This window comes from Ambystoma mexicanum, chromosome 3p (assembly GCF_040938575.1).
Source record: "Ambystoma mexicanum isolate Mex_15411 chromosome 3p, UKY_AmexF1_1, whole genome shotgun sequence".
Taxonomy (NCBI): Eukaryota; Metazoa; Chordata; class Amphibia; order Caudata; family Ambystomatidae; genus Ambystoma; species Ambystoma mexicanum.
Genome location: NC_090925.1, coordinates 931,576,645 through 931,593,327, shown reverse-complemented (window position 1 = coordinate 931,593,327; position 16,683 = coordinate 931,576,645). Strand labels below are relative to the sequence as shown.

The window sequence follows — 16,683 nt, the reverse complement described above, 5'->3', positions numbered from 1 at the left end:
TGATATTTTATTTCTATTGCGCTTGTACACAAGTGTTTCAGAGTGCGACAAGGCAAGGGAGGGGAACAGGGGAGAACAAAACAACAGTCTTTCTAGGCCCCGTGACATTGAGAATGCGCAAGTGCATGAGTGAGGGGGAGGGGAGAAGTGGAAAGTGTGGAGCAAAGGAGAAACAGATAAATAATAATAAATAAATAATAAAGGCAACAAACAGTGGTAGTGGTAGTGCAGCCAGCAATTGGCAAGTGCTGGGTTTAACGCAGCAGACAGGATAAGTGCAGGAAGGAGGAATGGGGGGGGGGGCTGTATGGTGACAGATACAGACACCAGTGCAAGGGGTGGCCCGGAGGCAGTGCGGGAGGATGGCAGGGTGAGCAGGTGCCTGTGCCCGGAGACAGAGGGTTGTCTAGTATAGAATAGATGTGTTTTCTTTTGTTGAATAATTATTCTTTTTTGGAGACGTTTTAAAAGTCAGCATAGCTAACATTGTGGAAGATGTTGTTAATTTAGTTATTTTATGATTTTATTTTCCTTATTGTTGCCTTGTAAATTATTTTAATTTGCATGTGTTATTATGGTTCCATGTGAAAAGACGTTTTTTTAAAGGTCTCAAGAGAAAAAGACTGATTTACATTAACTGATTTTCTTTTGATCGGAAAACGGGCATTGTGAAGGTATTTTTCGAAGGGATTGTGTCCTCCGACGTATTCCTTATCTTTGATAGATCATCTCCCAGCTTGCTGGCCTTGGAATTTTTTATTCAGTAGAGGGTGCTGCACGTCGACCTCCCTCGAGCCGATGTCCCTCGACGGCCTCCGTATCAGCGCCGACGTCACCACGCATATAAATAGGCTCATAGCTCAGTTCCGTTTTTCCGCGCTTCGTGAGGCCTCAGAATATCATTGCTCAGTTCTTCAGTCAAATATATCAATATATTCCTCGTGAATACCGACTCGTACTCGATGGCTTCCTCACCCGAACCGACGACTCCACGGTCCGGCTTCAAAAAATGTCGAGACTGTGGAAAGAAAATGTTGTTGACGGATCCTCACAGGATCTGTTTGTGGTGCCTGGGAATCGAGCACCATTGTTCGGAGTGCGAGGACTGCATGTCCATGACGGCGAAAGCCTTGAAGGAGCGTAAGGGGAAGCTCGAGAGAGGTAAGGCAGTTAAAACTTCTTCGAAAGTTTCCTTGGCGGAGTCGAGACATTAGTCTCCTCGACATCACAAAAGACATTCTCGTTCTAGGTCTCGAAGCAGTTCCCATCACTCTTCGAGATCTAAGCATTCAAAAAAGAGACGTCGAAGATCCCCTTCCTCGTCTTCGTCTTCTTCCGTTCCCCAAAAAGGGTCTCCTGCCCCACAAAACATAGCTCTCAGGCTGAGTGGGAGGAATTCAGGAAAAAGATGCTAAGCGTCTTCGAGAAAGCGGCCTCGACCCCCTCGAAGACTGTTGAGGGTGATACCCTGGGTGAAAGACTTGAAAAATCAAAAAGCCGCGAGTCGCAGTACCCGGCGAAAGAAGCCACTCGAGAGCGTCACAAACCCTCGAGTAAAGGCAAAGTTGCGTCTTCGACGCCGTTGTCGAAGATCCCTTTGACACATAGATCGGCGACATCGACGCCGTTATCGAAGGGTTCTTCGACGCACAGGTCAGTCGAGTCGACGCGGTCTTCAACGCCGAGAAAGGATAAACTCACGGCCACCTCACAGCCAGTGGCCGTACCCAGAGCCTCAAGCACGAGAATGTCGTCGACAACCTCGAGTAGAATCCCGATACTCTCGAGTTCATCGAGGCCTCTACCACCTTTCTCGACGCCTTTTTCGATGGCTTCGAAGCCTTTAATGTCCGCATCGACGACGTCGACGTTTTCTCAGCCAATCATGACGAATTTGGCTCCTTATGCTCTGGAAATGGGATTTATACCATTTTCAAGACCTGATCACTCCAGAGTCTTATCTTCTAGTTATGAAGAAGGGGAGGATTCGGATCAGGAAAGACCTTTTTAGTTGCAGGGATCTGCAACTCCTGCACCAGAGGAATTTACCTCTGAGGAAGGTAGGTTGAAAGACCTCCATGAATCCCTACAGGAAGCAAGTGGGTTGGACACTTCCCCAGAAGTGGAATTTGCCACACCAGACCCAGGGGAACATGCTGAAACCCCTTATAGAACCTTGATGGCAAGGAAAATAGAGTTTATGGGATGGTCCACACCCTCACCTGCTTTTCAGCAAGACGACCTCACGGACATCTTGGTCAAAGGTCCACAGGAGGATCCTGTGGTGCCATTTCAGGTGGCATTACAAAGGAGAATATTGGCAAACTGGGAAACACCTGAGGTAATCCCGGCGGTTAACAAAAAATTATCAGCTAAATATCGGGTGTCTTCTGCTGACCCTGAATATTTATCCAAACACCCAACTCCGGAGAGTCTGGTTGTTCAGGCAGCTACTTCAGCAGGTAGTAAATCAGCTTACCCTACTGTTCCACAGGACAGGGATGATAAGAGATATGACTCTATGGCCAAAAAAGTATTTTCCGCATGAAGCATGGCATTGAAATCCATCAATGCTACTTGTACGCTCGCAAGGTTCAGCCACACACTTTGGGAGTGTGCTTCATCAGCGGCTGACTGCCTCCCGGAGGGAGAAGAAAGGGAAGCGTTTCTCAACATCATTAAGGATGGTAAGGACTCAATGTGCGAATCCCTTCAGACTGGCATCGATTCTGCTGACAGCATCAGCAGGGCCATAGTGGCAAATACAACAACCAGGAGATTTGCTTGATTGCGAAAGTCTGGTTTTGCTCCAGATGTGCAAAGCAGACTCTTGAATATGCCCTTTGACGGCTCTTCTTTGTTTGGTAAGAAGGCGGATGACAGTTTAGAAAAACTACAAACATCAAAGGCAGCTGAAAAATCCCTGGGAGCTGCAATCCGTCAGACACCATATCGCCCCTCAGGAACCTCTTGGAGAGGTAAGTCCTTTCGCTTCTATTCCGCATTCGGAAAGGGCAGAGGACAGCCGGTTCAAAGGGGTCAGAAAAAATACACCCGAGGTGGACGGGGTAAAAATACAAAAGCTGCAGCAGCAGCAGGTGCCTCTTTACCCTTGGCATCTGCATCAGCCGCCTCCAAACCGCTCTGAGGACTCTCTTCACAAAACACCAGTAGGGGGCAGGTTAACTCAACATCTGACGGAATGGCAGGCTATTACGTCAGATGCTTGGGCATTGGAGACAGTTTCCCAAGGTTACTGCCTGCCTTTTCTACGCATCCCTCAGAGTCATCCACCGGGGAACAGCTCTCTGAAAGTTCCAGATCCGCTCCTCTTGGAAATTGTAGACCTGCTAGAGAAAGGTGCCATAGAACCGTTACCTGCAGCGGAGAGGAACAAGGGCTGGTACTCCCCCTACTTTCTCATACCGAAGAAAGACGGAGTACTGAGACCTATCTTGGATTTACGAGAATTGAACAAGTTCCTCAGGAAGGACAAGTTCTCAGATCCTTCAGGCCCTCCAGCTCCAGGACTGGCTTGTATCTCTGGACCTCCAGGATGCTTATTTCCATGTGCCAATCCATCTCAAACGCAGGAAATACCTGAGGTTCGCAATTGGCGGCTCTCATTATCAATTTCGAGTTCTGCCATTTGGGCTGACCTCCGCACCGAGGGTGTTCACCAAGCTAATGTAGGTAGTGGCTGCAAGTCTAAGGAGGATCCACGTCTACCCCAACTTGGATGATTGGCTGATCAGAGCTGTATCTTCGGAACAAGCTCGGATCCAGGTAGATTATATCTGTCACTTCCTTCACAAACTGGGCTTCTCCCTCAATTTAAAGAAGTCACATATGATACAATCAAAGAGACTCCAGTTCATTGGAGCGGTCTTGGACACTTCCCTGGGAAAAGCACCGCCACCAGAGGTGAGCGCTCAAGATATTCTGCAGATGGTCACCAAGTTTCAAAATGCCCAACGTCTCCCAGCCTTCGACTTTTTGAGGTTGCTAGGCCTCATGGCATCCTGCATCTTCCTTGTGCCAGAGGCTCGCCTGAGAATGAGATCTCTTCAGTGGGCACTGAGAACTGAGTGGTCGCAATTCTCAGGGAGAATGACAGCCCTCCTTCAGATTCCGGACAAGGTGGCTCGAGACCTTCAGTGGTGGGCCTGCCAGAAAAACATCTTGAAGGGGGAACTGTTTTGGCAACCATGGCCGGAGATAACAGTAGTCACAGATGCCTCACTCACGGGGTGGGGAGCCCATACCAACGACTTGACCATCAGCGGTCGTTGGTCTCCATCGAAGTCCAGACTACATATCAACCTGTTAGGGCTGAGAGCAATCAGACTGGCGCTGAAAGCTTTTCTGCCATCTGTACAGGGGAAAAATGTCCTGATAATGACAGACAAGACAGTGGCCATGCACTACCTCAACAAAAGAGGAGGCGTAGGATCACTGCCACTGTGCAGAGAGGCAATGCAGCTCTGGTTTTGGGCAATTCAAGAAGGAATCTCTCTATTGGCAGTTCACCTAGCCGGAGAGAAGAACTTGACGGTGGACGCTCTGAGCAGGCAGGGCACAGTCTCCCACGAGTGGGAACTAGCTCAGGAAGTCCTTCAGGAGATCTTCGCCCTTTGGGGAACCCCTCCAGTGGATCTGTTTGCCACCAGTACGAACAGAAAGTGCGATCTATTTTGTTCAAGGGAATTTCCCCCTAGCGGAGCTCTAGGGGACGCGTTCCGAGTGGACTGGGAGTTTCCACTCCTGTACGCATTTCCACCAGTCCCTGTCATTCCTCAAATGATCAGGAGGTTGAGAAGATTCCGGAGAACCATGATCCTAATTGCCCCAGACTGGGCCAGGAGAACGTGGTACCCGGACCTTCTGGACATGTCCATCTGCCCTCCAATTCGTCTTCCACTCAAGGAGAATCTTCTCTCACAGAAGGGAGGTCAGGTTCTCCATCCAGACATCAGAACCCTCAACCTTCACGCCTGGCTTCTGAAAGGTTGAGATACAAGGATTGGGACCTCCCTGAAGACGTCATAGAAGTGTTGCTTTCGGCCAGAAGGCCAGCAACAAAGTCTTTATACCGCTGCCATTGGAACAAATTTTGCAGCTGGTGTAGAGAAGAGAATATCGACCCCTTTTCATGTGGTACACCAACAGTGTTATCCTTTCTACTCTACTTGCCAAATTCAGGCCTTTAAGTTGGCACTATCAAGGGCTATCTCGCAGCACTATCGATCTTCAACCGCACTGTGGAGGAGCCTTCGTATTTCAAATTACCCTTAGTAATACAATTTATAAAGGGATTAACTAATGTATACCCTCCAAGACCTTTCCAGGTTCCTTTATGGAACTTAAATTTAGTCTTAAATTTCCTGATAGGTACTCCTTTCGAACCACTCCACTCTTGTTCGCTAAGATTTCTCACGCTTAAAACTGTCTTATTAGTGGCTTTAACATCTGCTAGAAGGGTGTGCGAATTATAAGCTCTCCCTTGTAAACCCCCTCATACAATTTTTCATAAAGACAAGGTTGGCCTACAGGTGAAGCCTAATTTCCTCCCAAAGGTGGTTTCTGAATTCCACATCACTCAGAAAATTACTTTACCTTCATACTATACGCCTCCCCATCCGGGGAAAGAGGAAGAAAGGCTACATAGGCTGGACGCAAGGCGGGCGTTAAGCTTTTACATCAGCAGACTTGCTAGGATTAGGCAAGCAGACCAACTGTTCGTGGGTTACTCAGGGCACAAGTTGGGACTACCTATAACAAAACAAACCATTTCCAGATGGATTATTTTGGCAATCCTGGAATGTTACAAACTGGCAGGGAAAGAGTCTCCTCAAAATCTTAGGGCTCATTCAACCAGGGGTATCGCAGCCTCCTCGCCCCTCCAAAGAGGGGTTCCGGTTCGAGACATATGTGCGGCTGCCACATGGTCGTCCGCACATACCTTCACAAGATTTTACAAACTGGATTCCTCCTCTAGTCAAGAGACTAGGTTTGGCAAAGTCGTATTACATTCGGTTCATTCCTAAAAGAAAACATGGCGTTTTACTCCCACCTCCAATTGCACACCAGTGCTATGGGAGTCTATCAAAGATAAGGAATACGTCGGAGGACACAATCCCTTCGAAGAACAAGTTACTTCTTACCTTGTAATGTTCTTTCGATGGGATGTTCCTCCTACGTATTCCTTATCGCCCCTCCCATCCATCCCAGCAGTAATACTTCCCTTGTGGTTGCAGTTTACGCTCCTTCAAGGTCAATAACCAATTCATGTAAAACAACTGTTAATGTCAAAACGGAACAGAGCAACGGGCGCTGCGCGAGTCTATTTATACACTGGTGACGTTGGCGCCGATATGGAGGCCTTCGAGAGACATCGGCTCGAGGGACATCGACGCGCAGCGCCCTCTACTGAAAAAAAAATTCTGAGGCCACCAAGCTGGGAGATGATCTATCAAAGATAAGGAATACGTTGGAGGAATATCCCATCGAAAGAACATTACAGGGTAAGAAGTCACTTGTTCTTGTCTTGAGACCTTTAAAATGCGGTTTCCCTTTTTTTTGTTACATATTCAGGGGGTTTCACCCCCGATCCCCCATTGTTCCTCCCCGCCCCCTTCACTCCCCAAACCAGAGCATATACATAAACACAACACACACACACCAACACGCACACACACACACTTGCCCGTTCTCCTGGGCCTGCACTTCCGTGTCCCGACCGGCCTGTCAGCCCCTGTGCGCACTCGGATGCGGCAGGGGCATGACAATTTGATTTAGAAAGACCGCTCAGTGCGGTCACGGATCAGTCTTTCTAAATAGGTCATTAAGTGAAAATATCTTTTTTAAAAGATCTTTTCACTTAGGACTGTTATTTGTACCACTTTACTTTTACTTATTCATTGTTACATTGTTATTTGTCTGGGTTATTGTTACATAGGAGCAAAAAATCAGGAGAATATAGATTCCTCATGATATCCTGTTAAGGGAAGTACTAACTCTATGAAAAGATCTAGGGGCAAGTATTATGCTCACAATCTGTTACTACAACTTCAGCACGATAGCAGAATCAAAGACAAAACCAATTACCAAGAAAACTGCCACTTTTGTTAATTTCTTTAGGGATAGAACAGCACCAACCAGCTGACAACATCGTAATCCAATCCAATGGCCCTGCATTGATTAATGAAAATCCTTTCTTGGCAACCTCCACCTTCTTTGTTGCAGCTATCTGTGTTGATCACACCATACCTATGGCCTGATAATGACCAGAAGTCCAACCAGCGACCAAAGCAGTATTAAAAGTGCAGCAACACAGCCACGCACACAAACAGTGCGCAAAGTCTCAAAAAACAACACACTGTCAAATTTCAAGGTTAACACTGAACACTTCAAGGTGACCTGGAATCCATCCCTGGAATAGAAGCCTGACTTTATTATAAGGTGTACTGAATAGTGTGAAGAATCGAGATTCAAGGTCAGAAAATAGAGGAGAATATTATGCTTGTTGAATGGCCTTAGACGCCATAGTGCCTATTGTGTGAGGAAAGCAGACATGTCAGATACAGCCTGTTCCATGGCCATCACACCTACCTCACTAAAGAGGGGGCGAGAGCAGTTGAAAACGGATGACAGAAGGACAACAGTAGCTGCCTGGAGTCCAATGCTGTTCCATTGCATGCTCATATTCTTTCAAACAATGGTCTATGCGCAGATCATGGGGACCAGGAAAAGCTGAGTAACAAACCAGTCTGTCCTGCCAGAAATAGAAAAGGTGACTCCTTCTGGAAAAAAGAAATCATCTGAGAAAAATCCAGTGCATTCACTTTGACAAAACCCTGTTACATGATTGCAGGTAAAGAAACATAGTTAACTCGGCTGACAAAACGTTGCAGCTGAAGGTTGAGTTCAATGGATTGCATTCTCCCTCAGATTCCTTATCTGATTGATATCCCTTCCAGCGTCGGCTGCTCGGAAATGTTTCGACAGGGGGCGTAGTGCAGCTCAGCATCTACCATCGACTCCATCATGGTTCGACCACACCACTCCTCCACTCTGGACGTGATGTCGGCAGTACATACATCACGTAACAATGCACCTATACGAAGTTCCTTTTTACTGTGCACTCAGCACACTGTTTCGGTGAGAATGTTTTTCCCGTGGCAATATGTTGGGCCATAAAAGATCGGGTTTCTGGCAGTGTAAGGACTGCGGCTTGAAGATATCCATCACAGTCCTGCATGCTATTTGCATGTTTTGTCTTGGGGTTGAACATGACATCGAGCAGTGCAGTTCCTGTCAACATATGAACCCGAAGGCGATCATGGAATGGTCGGCGAAACTAGCCCTCGGACTGGCTCAGTCGAAGTCTCTGACAAGATCTGCTGCCAAGTTGACAGCCCTACGCTTGAGGAGGACAGGCACCTTAAGAAAATGAAAAAGCCCTTGCACTCATGGAGCGAGTCATACAGTTTGTCCTCCTTGTCCTCTCACATGAAGAAGAAACTACTATGGCGTATGCTAATGTCAGGACTGGCGGGATTCGGGGCTAGTTATATCCTTTTGGTTGTAGCCCCTGAGCTTCTATCCGAGGCTGCAATCAAAAGACCCAGGGCTATAGCCCCCTTAGCCCACCCCTAGCACCGCCTCTGCGGTACGCACAACTCAGGTTTGTCGGAGGAGTGCAGTAAGTCCTTCCCTGCTACGGGTGCCCCGAGAGAGGAGTGGGAGGTGTTTAAATCCCAGATGCTCCAACTCTTCAAAAAAGCTGCAGCGGTAACCCTCCGTCTAGGCACCAGTTGCACCAGGCAGCTCCGGCACCAAGGTGGCCTCATCAAATGTTATCCCCTCGACGATCTTGAATGCCGGCAGAGGCGCCAATGGCCCTCGAGTCTTCAGTATCGAGAGGCCTTGTCAGAATGGTTACATCGGTGCCGGTAGTCAACTGTCCATTTGCCTCGGAGTCGAGATCAGAATGTTTCCACTCTGAGGTCGATCTTCGACGAAGAAAGGACCAGGTCCCTTTTGTTATGGAGCAGATTAGTGGGGATGTTGGGGAAGCGGACTTCTTTTCGGATCAGGCTGACTAACTGGCCTTGGCTGAAGGTCTGCACGAGGCAAGTGGGATTGACATCTCACCTGACCTCGACCTGCAGCATGCATCCCCTTGTGGACACCCCAATGCCCAGTACAAAGAGACATTAGAGGGGATGGTTCTGGCTTTGGGGTTGGGTACCCCAGCCAAGCCACTCTTGTCCTATGAGCTCATGAACATTCTGTACAAAGACCCACAGACATTGCCCTTTAATCCGGCCATATCTGACTCCATTGGCATGTTGTTGAAGAAACCATGTTCCATGCCAGCAATGGATGCTGAGCTGACCAAAATGTATAATTCAGCCTGGCGGGATTTGCCCTTCCATTCAGCTCACCCTACTCCAGAAGGGCTGGTGGTTCAAGCCGCCACGGTAAGCTCAAAGTCAGCTACATCCACCTCCATCCTGCCTAAGGGCAGATAGTCCAAGAACACTGATGCTTCGGCAAAGAAAATTTTTGCGACAGGGAGCTTGGCTCTAAAGGCAATAAATCTAAGGGAGAAGACGGAGGACTGCGTGGCAGGCTGATAGACCATATGCCCTAAAGACTTTCAAGCCAGTTTTGAATCTTTAAACTTTTCTAAGGATTCATGAGCTTTTGGCCCAAACAGTTGTTTGCCATCAAATGCCATGTCCAGAAGCTTAGCTTGAACGATAGGCGAAACACCTGAGCTGTGGACGTTCCCATGGCATGCCCTATTCAAGGCCATGGGAAGCTACCTGATTTCCATCATTAATCACATCTAAAAACCCATCTCTCACCTCCCCTGCTGGGAGATGATCAGCTGCATCAGCTATTATTCTCCATAGCACGTGAGAATATTTAGCAAATGCACAGTGGCAGCGTGAGTTTTGGTTGCTTAGCCTACCATAAATGGTGAATTTCAAGGGTTTTTCAGTTTTACTTGTAACCAAAACGTCCCTTTATGAGCGTTTTTTTTCACTGAATATATAATAAAAACAGTTGTGCAATGCCAAACTCATATATACGAAAATCTATCCTGCCCTAGATTTTTGTATGTATATATATATACTAGCAAAAAGAATCAGTTCTCCGACCGGGTTCTGTAGACAGATATGATAACACTCTCATCAATTGTTGAAAATCATTGATCTTGTAGGTTGCTGTTACTGTTCACTTATGGCTTGATGTGCTTTGCACCCTGAAGTAAACTACACTGAGAATGGGCGTGTGTGGCTGGTTGACATACGCCGGAGCAGACGTTGGGAGAGGCGAGAGTTGATGTGCTGCTGCATACTGGGACCTTCTGTGCTCTCTCCCCACCTGTCGCCTAACACTGGCGTGGTGTAGTTCGTTGCACTGCATTGCGGTGCAAATATCTCAGAAACCGTGCATCCTAGGGCCTTCAAACGTGGTTTTCGAGGTCCCTACGAGTTGTGTTCCTTGTGTCGAGGGTGGTCCTTCTACGACCACATTGATGTTTCTCCAATTTCAGGCAACCATCTCATGTGTGAAGGTGCTGAAATCCAGGGAAACGGATGAGGTGTCCTAATGTCATTGTTGTGAGGAGAAAGCTGACACACCCCCTTTAAGAGGAATGGACCTAGAGCAAGGGGCGGGAGGAGGGAGGAAGGGGAGGGAGAGAAAGGAAAGGAAGTTAATTGTATGTAAGAAGGAAATAAAGGAGGTTACAAGTTACACGCAGAGGTTGCGTATAGCAAGAGGAAACCGCATGTCACACGCAACTTCAAGAAATAAAAAAGGGGGAAGAAAGAAGAAGTGAGGAATTCAGAACGCAATAACTAGGGCAAGAACAACAGCCAAGGCAAAAAACGTGGGACATGTATCACCCACTAAACCACCAGGGAAGTGCTCTCCCCCAAGAACAGAGGAAGGACCCACATACATAACAGCCCAGCGGACAACATGACACACAACGTGCATACGAAGTGGCACCAAAAGAACCATTCACAAAATGACAGGGCAAATAAATGCAGTAAGTCCACTGCAAGCAACAACACACATCACAACAGGACCACCAGACGACAATCAAACCCACCCGCCATGATCTCAGAAGGAGCCCAGGCAACCACGGACGTGGCAGCAGGTGCCCCAGAGGCCATCGGGGCAGAAACAACATCCAGAGCAACATTCCTATGGCACCCCAACCTGTTCACACTGCACCCCTTAATGACCAGGGCCAAAGGTGGGAAGAATGGCTGGAGAAGTTTGAAGACTTTATGAGAGGCATCGGTGATCAGGAAGCACCCAACAAAACAAATATTTTTGCCCATCTGGTCTGAAAAGAGATCAAGGGAATCCTTAAGACCATCCCAGCACAAGAAAACTAATAATCTTCCCCAACAGGCACTACGAGAGATACAAGTTCAACCAATGCACACAGCTACCCCACGAAACGGTAGGAGAGTTCATACTCGGACTTTTAAAAAAAAATCACACATTGCGACTTTGTCAACTTCAATGACGATGAAGCAATTAGACTGCACCTAATAGAAGGATGCACCTCATCACAGCTTTGGAAGCACCCCTTGAAGAAACTCCTCCCACTACAAGGTATTGCAGACCTAGCTAGGATATATGAGAGAGTGGACGTACAAGCTGCAGCCATGAAAAACCCTAAGAAAAACGACACCATTACAGCACTGACCGCTGGGTCCCAAGGTTATACCCGATACCCAGGACCACTGAGTCGACAGGAGCCCAGCAGCCCCCACCGACACCCCCAAGGCAAGAAACAATGCTACAGGTGCGGGTTTGAATACCCCCACAGAGGACAATGCCCAGCCCTAGGACAAATGTGCATGAAGTGTGGCCAAATAAACCACTTCCAAGCGATGTGTAGAGAAAAGTCCCAGATATTCGCAGCATATAGACCGACCCCTACAAAGGGCCCTCCCAGAAAACCAGATCACCCTGTGGGACAGAGTCGTCGACCGTACCACAATCGAGACGCCCTGAAAACATTCCCAGAAAGTCATGTACGGCCAGGCACCCCCCAACCGGAATTAATAAGAGCAGTCGAAGGCCTCACCATCGAATCACCAACACGACACACCAATGCATACGACTACGCTCCCCACCCACCAACGGACTACAGTCTAGAGCAAAGAGCCAGTTTCAACCGACTGAATATCAAGCGCCATACTGCACCTATGACCCCTATGAAAATTCCCCACCGAATGAAAGGAATCACCTGATGGACGACCAACACTACATGTATGACAGATACCACAAAGAGTATGTCAGACTCATCAGTGACACATCAGAAGACAGACAGCGCAGTACCAAAGATGGCAGTAGAAATTGGAGGACAGAACAACCAGTTTGTTGTGGACACTGGGGCGGCGGTCAAAGTCATGAACAAAGGCACCTATCAAGCTATAGCGACAGCCAACATGCTATACCCGTCTCAAGCCCACATATTTCAATGGGCAGCAAACCAGCGCTCCAATCCAAAGGACAATTCCACTGTGACCTACTACAAAAAGGTCGAAGAGTACCCACCACCATTCACGTCGTGCACACCCCCATGACAGGACAATGCCTCCTCAGCTACAGGACGGTCAGAGCACTGCCATTGATTGACATTCATTACGACTCATCGGACGTTGGACATGGGCTGGCCTACCCCCAGGAGCACAAGTCCTGCGCTCCATAACATGTCACGAACTGGACATCAACACACTCAAATCCACCTTCCCCAAACAGTTTGAAGGAGTTGGAATGTTAAGACACCTGGCCTCATTACAAGTTTGCCGGCCCGGGAACTACGGTACCGGTAAGCTTGCTACGAGTTGTGCTTGCGAGTGCCTTTCTGCCCTCCAGGTCGGACCTGGCAGGCAGAGCAGCACCCGCGAGCACAGTATGTCAGATGCACCGGCACCATTCTGAATGGTGCTGGTGCATCTGACCTCCCATTCCCATTGAGCCCTATCAGGCTCAAATGGAAATGGGGAGTAATGGATTCCGGCCCCTGGCAATGAGGACGCAGAGGGTCTGCCAAGGTTGTAATGGCCCTGTATGTCCCTATAACTCCTACTCAACAACGACATTATTGAAAGAGTCGAGGGGCCACACCATGGGTATCCCCGCTAGTTGTCGTACCCAAGGGCAATGGCTGACTGCGGCTCTGCGTAGACATGCGCATTCCGAACACCGCAATTCAGAGGGAAAGTCACCCGGGACCGAACATCAAAGACATGCTGGTGAAACTCAACCAAACCACCCGTTTCTCCAAACTAGGCTTGAACCAGGGCTACCATCAGCTAGTGACCCGACCCAGCCTCCAGACCAATCACAACCTTTACCACGCACAAAGGGCTATTCCGCTACAAGCGGCTCAACTTTGGGATCTCATCCGCTGCAGAGATATTTCAGGAAACGCTCCATAGACTGATGTCCCCTGTACTGAACACCCTCAACTATTCTGACGATATTCTAATCTTTGGAATCACGCAAGAACAGCAGGACGCTGTGCTAAAGGCAGTGTGCGACATCCTCCACAAGGTGGGACTCACCCTGAATGGTCCCAAGTGCGCCATCAACAAACTGTGTCTGCGTTTCTTCGGACAGGTATTCTCAGACTAGGGCATCACCGCTGACCCAGACAAAATCTGCGCCATCGTTGGCCTAGCAGCCCTTGCCGGAGTAGCAGAACTACACACTTTCTTGGCTATTTCCAGATAGTGTGCCCGCTACATGCCGGACTACGCCACACTGACGGACCCCCTCCGGAGGCTCCTCAAGAAAGACTCCGTCTTTGCCTGGGACCAGCAATGTCAAGTAGCATTCAAACCATCACCAACAACCACCAACTTGCATACTTTAACCCACAATGGGAGACCGAACTCACGGTTGATGCCAGCCGTGTGGGACTGGGTGCCATACTCGCCCAGACGAACCCCAACGAGCCTCACAAGTGCGACATAGTGGCGTACACCAGCATAGCCTGATCATCCATGGAACAGGATTACTCTCAAGCCGAACGTGAAAGCCTGGTGGCTGTATGGGCGTGCGGGAAATTCCATCACTTCATCATTGGCAGGGGCTTCACCCTTATTACAGACCACTAGGCGCTGCTCTCCCTATTCGGCAACCCCAAGACCAAGATGCCCCCACGCATCGAACGATGGGGCATCAGACTCCAGGAATATGACTACCGGATAATACACAAACCAGGGGGTGAGGCCAACCCGGCGGATTATCTATCCAGGGACCCGGAGGGAAAGACAGATGGCTCCATGACACAAGAAGCAGAAGAATACATTGCATACCTAGCACTCAATGCCCTTCCTCGCCCCCCCCCCCCCCCTGCTGTCAGGGCAGAGAGGTTTGCCAGCACCAGCAGAACAGATCCCGCGATCCAAGCAGCAGTACGCCTCACCAGATCGAACAAATGGAGCCACCTAAACTCGGAACAGTGTGAAAACGTGGAGGTGGACAAGAAAGAACTACACAGGATAGCAAAAGTGCAGAGCGAACTCGCTACAACGGACCAAGGGATACTACTGAGAGGAAACCGCCTGGTAGCCCCCAGAAGCCTCAGGAAAGCACTAGTGACCATGACCCATGAAGACCACCGGGGGGTCGCAAATAGCAAGAAGATACTGAGAAACCAAGTATGGTTCCTATATATGGACACAATAGTAGAAGACACCCTGACCCACTGCTTACCCTGCCAAATGACGGCGGCGAACATTCCCCCAAGTCCCCTCCAAATAGTACCACTCCCAGAGGGACCCTGGCAAAGAATAGCCATGGACTTTTAATGTCCACTAGAAGAAGGGGATACCTCCTCGTAATCATTGACGAATACTTCCCGCTAATGTACAATCCACCACATTCCACCACTTTGTAGGAGTGGTAGATAAACTCTTCAGTCAATAGGGAATCCGCAACACTGCAAAGATGGACAATGGCCCGCCATTACAGGGTTAAGAATTCCACAGATTTGCCACCCACTTAGGCTTCCACCACCAGAAGATCACGCCACTATGGCCACAAGGCAACGACATAGTGGAACGATTCACGGCTACCTTCAAAAGGACCCAGCAGCGAGGAGTTATCGAAACACGCCACACGAAGCAACGGGACAGACCCCCTGGAACTGTTGATAACGTGCAGGCCGCGGACCCGACTCCCACAGATGAAGACTACACCCCAGAGCAAGATGCAGAAATTCGAGCGAAGGACGCTGAAAGGAAAAGAAAGACGAAAGAGCGGGTAGACCGGAAGAGGAGAGCCAAAGATCAACAGCTCCCGGTCAGAGAAGTCGTTCTAGTGAGACAACAACAGCAAAAGAAGATACTACCAAGATACCAATACGAGATACTGCCCGGAACCACTTCTAGTGACAGAAGTAAACGGCCCAATGATCACCAACCACTGGCGAGGCAAATGACCACCCGACCGCAGAAGATTCTTGAAAAGCCACCAGGCCACCCAAAGCGGGTCACACACAGACCCCTCTAACTCATTGAACAGATGTGAGTGATGAAACTCCCTGATAAGCAGGGGGGGGTGTTGTGAGGAGAAAGCCGATAAAACCCTTTTAAGAGGAACAGACCTAGAGCAAGGGGTGGGAGGAGGGAGGAAGGGGGGGAAGGAAAGGAAGTTAATTGTATTTAAGAGGGAAATAAAGGCGGTGCGAGTTACACTGGCTCCCATGGTTTATGTTAAGAGGGCAGAGAGGGCTGCAACAGTCATGTAGCCAGTAATATCTGGAGAGTCCCCACAGGTAACTATGCAAAATTTGGTGCAGATTGGTAAAAAGGTGTGGAATTGTATAAGGAACAACGCTTCGCCAAGCCACAAACAAATGTGGACTTTTGCTGAAATCCGGAGAAAGGGCTGAGGTGTCCAAATGTCAAGTAGCCAGTAATGTCTGGGTGAGGTGTCCAAATGTCATGTAACCCGTAATGTCCAGAGGGTCCTGACAGGTAACTACAAAATATGGTGCAGATTGGTGAAACATTGTTGATTTGTATAAGGAACAATGCTTCGCCAAGCCACAAACCCACACATATTAACTTTTATTAATATTGATATATATTCACTGAAAAACCCTTAGTAAAGGTGTAGTTAAGTTCTGCAGAATTAACGCAGCAATACCCTTGAAACGCAACTGGTGTGGGAAGTCATGACCAGCTTAACCCCTCAACATGTTGTCCCAATAGGTTACCCCACACCTCACTGTAAAATTCAACTTTTTTTGTATGAATCAAATTATTTTTTACTTTTTTTTTTTTAGTGTTTTCCCATAAATGCCGTTATTTCACCAATGAACTACAAATAACCCTTAATATCTAGAAAATATTCAGGGTTATTTTTACAAGTGATGCACTTTCAAAAATATCCCTGAATATGAAAAAATTACCTTGGATGTTGAAATAACCTCGAATATGAAATAAATAACCTCAAATATGCAAGAACATTTGAGCTCTGAACTTTGTGCCCAGACCTCCCACCCCCACTCCCCAAATTCCACATGGTATCCTCTTTCCCCCTTCCCACCTCCAGCCTGATGGCATTTCATCCTTTTTCTTCCTCCAAATGGCATTTTTCAACTTTTCATTTTTGGATAACCTC

The 16,683-nt window shown here is 48.3% G+C and overlaps 1 protein-coding gene across 1 annotated transcript in view; it reads left to right on the top strand.

Moving 5' to 3' along the window:
* Positions 1-16,683, top strand: part of LOC138581134 (arf-GAP with SH3 domain, ANK repeat and PH domain-containing protein 1-like) — a 1,625,721-nt gene that overhangs the window by 1,578,100 nt on the left and 30,938 nt on the right. The window lies entirely within an intron of this gene.